Here is a 5160-nt window from a genome sequence, read left to right on the forward strand (position 1 = left end):
GATTTATTCACTAGTTATCGATATTTACTAGAATCATAGGTTTAACCTGTTTTTCTAGTTTTATCACCAGTTTTCCAGCTAGGAATCGGCAGTTTCGGCTTTCCTAATATTCTGCTATTTAATTCACTTATTTTACATATAGCCGATTAGATCTGTTCCTAGTGCTGTTATTGTAGCGTTGTACTGATTACTCCAGTAGTTTCCTTCTACGCTGCTACAGTAATCGGTTGCTTCATAGCCGATTTATTTATTACGGCAAATCGGCCGATTCGCTGATAAGCTCCCTCGAGATCAGAAATTTAGCCGATCGTGACTTTTGGATCTGACACGTATTCTTCCTTGTCAATCAACAGGTCAGATTGGCTGGCACGCCGCGCGAACCGCACCAGGGCAATCACCCGAACAGGAGTTAAGCAGATTCTCCCGAGTCGTGTGTCAGACGCTGGGGATTCGGTTGACCAATTTCTAGCGCCAACAGATACTAATTAGGAGTATTAAATATAGATTAATTACAAAACCAATTGCACGAGACTAATTTGCGAGACGAATCTATTAAGCCTAATTAGTTCATGATTTGATAATGTGATGCTACAGTAAACATGTGCTAATGATGGATTAATTAGGCTTAATAGATTCATCTCGTGAATTAGCCTCCATCTGTGTAATTAGTTTTATAATTAGCTCATATTTAATCCTCCTAATTAGCCTCCGAATATTCTATGTGATATAAATTTTAGGAGATCCTAAAGATCCAAACACCCCTTAATACTGTCAGTTGTCATCGTCACCCCCGCTTCCAGCACAACCATCCTCCGTCGCCGTCACCCCCGCTTCCAGCACAACCATCCTCCGTCGCTATAAGAGGGGAGAGGGGGGTTGAAGCTCCGCTCCTACCCAGCTCCGCTCAAGCGGATCTTCTCCGGAAGCCGTCTTTGACTTCTCCCCATCCACTATCTCCCAACCTTGGAGAGGACTTGAAGCTGCTCCCCTGCTCTACTGTATATAAAGCTACCATTGTCCAGCGGAGGTAAGTCCTGGTCGCTGTCGCTGTGCCTTCACACCCTTATTAGTTATTATTATTACCAGTGTGGAGAAGCTAATCCTCCGTGGCTGGGACGAGGAGATGCGATTAAACCCGTGTCTTGTTGATTTTGCTGCCTGATAGAAATTCACCTGAATGCCCGGGGTTGCTCATGGTATTGGTTCGGTTCATCGTTGCTCAGAGATCCATTCCCCCGTTTCTTGGTTTCATCTTTTCCTGCCACTGACCAGTGATTCGTTATCTGAAAACTTCTCATGCACTAGTGCTCTCTTGGGTGTATCTGGCTTAGATCTGTGCACAAATACTTGCTCCTTTTCTTTGGGCCTTGATCTCCACAGGCTTCGCCGGTCGGGCTTCCTTGACCGATTGGCTCCTTTTGCTGAGCTGACCCTTCGTACCTTACTATCTTGGATCCAGTGTCCCCTGTGTAACGAATTAACGATAACCACGGTATAAGGGTCACAAGCTCTATAGGACAATTTTGTCGTATCGTTTGAGGATCTTCTTAGTGAGAAGCTAAAGGTCCCAAAGACTGGTCTGACGAAAATGAAGACATCATCAGTATATGGAGGAACCTGATAGGCTACCCCTCTTGTTATTACCTGCGTGTTGACCACGTCAACAAGACCATAACAATGAAGGATAACATCGGGGAGAGAGGGGATGTGCAATTGCCTCACTGGACTGACTATTCAACGATACTCAAGAGTGTTTTTGAGGACATCTGAACTGAACCTTCCTGACTCTACAGGCCAGAACCATAGCATAATACCTGTCCGCGTCGCTCTCCTCGGCGACACGGACGGACCCTGACACCAAGCGTCGCTGCCCCCTCCCCCTCCTCCCTCACGCCTCGCCGCCGCCGGAGCTGCTCGCCGGAAGCCCGTGCGGCGGCGGGGCCAAATCGCCCGCTCAAGGGCGCATACGGCCGGATCTGGACGGCGACCGACACAAGCGGAAGGTAGCAGCGATGGCCGGCGAGCTTCGCATGTGGAGGCCTCTCTACTACCGCACATGGAGATGGAGCAGGGCGAGGCAGCCCGGCAGCAGCTACGTGGAGGCGTGGCGCGTGGGAGTGCGTCGCGTGGATCAGTGGTAGCGGCGCATGGAGGTGGCGGTTGCGCTGCCGGACGACACACCGGAACTCACGTGCAGGGGCGGCGAGTGCGTGTGCGGCTAGGTGGAGTGGAGGCCGTGACCGGCGCGGCTCACTTCGCGGCACCAGATCAATGGTACCGCCGGGATGGTTTTGGCGGCGGCTGCGACCCGGACAGCAGATTCGGTGCCCTGGAGGCTACATCTAGCGAGTGCGCATGCGCAGAGTCAAGAAAGTGGCAACTGTGGAGTCAATGAGGTGGCGGCGGCGATGGCCGTGAGTGGATGCGTCGGAAGGCGGCCAGCGGTGCGGCGGTCGTTCGTGCAAGTGCGTCTGCGGGTTTGGCGCAGCGCGAGGAGGCCGTAGTGGCACCAAGCGCGGAGCGGTGCCAACAAGGATGTGCGCTCGAAGGCCACGAGGCGAGGCCATGGCCGCGTGGTGCCGTGGCGATGCGAGGTGTGCGGTGTGCCCGGTGTGGGTCTTGACAACAACCCGCGACGAGGAGGATCTACGCTGGTGGTGGAGTGGTGTTGCTGTCGGCGTTCGACTATGTGTTAGGTGGGTTGTGTGTAAACGCTAGCGACGACTTTGGGCGCCGTTCCCCTCCTTGGAGGCGTTGTCTTTGTGTTTTTGCACACCCCCTCCTTTGGTCGACGTTTGATACATATCGCCAAGGTGATGCTCCGAAAGCTTTATGTCTGCGCACGTGGTGCAGCTGAGATTCTGACGGTGTCAAGGTGGAGGTGAAGTTAGTGGAGTAGCTCGGTGGTACCATGTCACTCCCGGCGGCAAAGCAAGTCTAAATCCTTGGCATGGAGTCCAGCGGCGGAAGTGGTGAGACCCCGTTCGCTTTAAGGTGATGTGACCAAGGAGTGCTGTGCGGCGGTGGATGTGGCGAGGGCCCCACACGTTCGAGTTGCCTTGGAGGGCTAGGACCTGATGTGGTGTTTTGGTCGTTTGGTGTGTATGGTGCTGCAGCGGTGCTTTTGGCGTTGGGTCTTGCATAGCAGTGGCCTTTTCGGTGTGGTGCAGTGTGCTCTTCTTTTGACTTTTGTCGACACAAGGCTAAGGATTGGGAGATCGGCGACTATGTGTGCGTGACCTGAGGACGACGGCGGCATGGTGGAGGAGTAGTGGTAGCTGCACGGCTTGCAGCGGACTGCAGTGGCCAGTCCTGCGTGGCAGCGGTTGGTTCGACGTGGGACATCGTCGGGGACAACAGCTGGTGATGATGGCTACTTGTCGGCTTTTTCTCCCGGGTTGTGGTGGTGCGGCGTAGTGGTCAGTGCTTGTCGATGTCTCAATCCGACCGGTCACAGAGCTTGTTTTGTTTTGAATTGAGTTGAGTTCGGCGCAATCTGTTGGGAGTTACCATTGTTACTTTGTTGTACCCAATCTAGGCTCATTCTTCTTCTTAATATAATCGGCAGCTCTCCTGCCTGGTTCGTTTAAATAAAAAGTGTTTTTGAGGTACTCCTAGATAGAAGGATGCACAAGAGGCTGCACCAACGCCTACCAAAGCCGATCAAGGTGAGAAAGACCACACGATAGGGAGTCGAATCTTTGGAGGCATCCAGCTTGATGAACCATCTTGGCTCTTTTCTGTTAGGCAGGAGTTTCTGCTTGGCAGTCTGCTGCAGCAAGAGGAAGTTGTTGTGGATTGGTGGATGCAGTGGAACTCTGTTTGGATATGATCTCATAAGGTGGTGTTTGGGTTGTTTATAGGGATATAAGCTTTGGGTTTACTCGACTTGGTTTCTGATAGGTCTGTGCGATCACAGGTAGCTGGTGCCAAAGAGGCAAACATAGCACTGTGCAACATCTCTTAGAAGTAGTTTGGATGGATAGTGCGACCAAGTACTGCTGTCCATGCTAATTGACGAAGTACCACCAAATCTTGTTTTCAAAAATAATTTATGAAGATCATGCCAGCCTTATTTTTGTTGTGGACTCTTTTTACCACAAGTACTCGTATAGCAGACGGAGGCCAAAGGAGTCCACAACGGCGCCGTCTACAAGTGGTTGATTCGCCGCGCAACAGGAGGAGGATTAGTTTGTTAGGATTTGTTATTTGGTTGTCAATGGCCTGATATATAAAGGTCTTAGCAGATTGTTTAGGAAATCATCGAAGGAATAAACTCTCTCCCGTTTGGGGCGTGAGTTGTTCTTCGACGGTAGAACGTACCTTTCCTCGGCTGCCGGCGACAACAGCTCGCCGCTGCATTATTTGCTTCGCTCAACCACCCAAGCTCATCTCTTTCTGCGTTCTCCTCACCGACGCCAACGCCATATCAATTTTACACAATGTTTCAAACATATAAATTATCATCAGGGAGGAAGATCCTCATTGGACCATATTTGGGATTTAGTAGTGTAGCTGTACTGCTGTAGTCGCAACTTGCAAGTCCAAACACACTTCAAAAATGAACAAAGTTGAATTTCTAAGGGAAGAGGTTATCCATCAGCATTAGTGATTCTATCCACTATCCATTATTTCCAATGTTGTGACCAAGCTGAATAAAAATTCTCAACAAATTATTTTGCTTTCCAGATCATTACATATCATACTCATCCAAACTAATGTCTGCATTTCAGATTTTTCTGAAGAACACCTTGTCACCGGCAATCTGCGCTGTCTGTTATGGTCGACGGAAGTATCTAGGTATTGCTCACCACCACCACTAATAACTCCTCAGAGAAGCGGCTAGTATGACTTCAAAACAGCTGAAGGACATGGATGAAGCCCTGCTCGAACAGCATGAAACCCGGCCAGCACCGAAGGACCGTGAAAGCCATGGCCCCTCATTGCTTACTTTGACTGGCTTTGGATTCCTGACTTTCAACTCGGGAATGGCGGTTTACAGGTCGAATGGAGACTTGTCAGCGATCTCTTTTGTGGGCTTTTCCTACCTGGTCCTCGTTATGCTCTTCTACTGCGTGCGTTGCTATGAGAGGACACCCGCAGAGTCACCCCGTCGGGAACAACTGAAGATGGCAGTGTGGCTTCTCACCACAATGCTCA

The 5160-nt window shown here is 50.6% G+C and overlaps 1 long non-coding RNA gene across 1 annotated transcript; it reads left to right on the forward strand.

The window, feature by feature from the left end:
• The first annotated feature begins 776 nt into the window (after window positions 1–776).
• Window positions 777–4862, forward strand: LOC140220473 (uncharacterized). Its single transcript, XR_011896472.1, has 2 exons — window positions 777–1027; window positions 4734–4862. It is a non-coding gene; the product is annotated as an uncharacterized lncRNA (long non-coding RNA).
• Window positions 4863–5160: the final 298 nt, after the last annotated feature.

This window comes from Setaria viridis, chromosome 1 (genome assembly GCF_005286985.2).
Source record: "Setaria viridis chromosome 1, Setaria_viridis_v4.0, whole genome shotgun sequence".
Classification (NCBI taxonomy): Eukaryota; Viridiplantae; Streptophyta; class Magnoliopsida; order Poales; family Poaceae; genus Setaria; species Setaria viridis.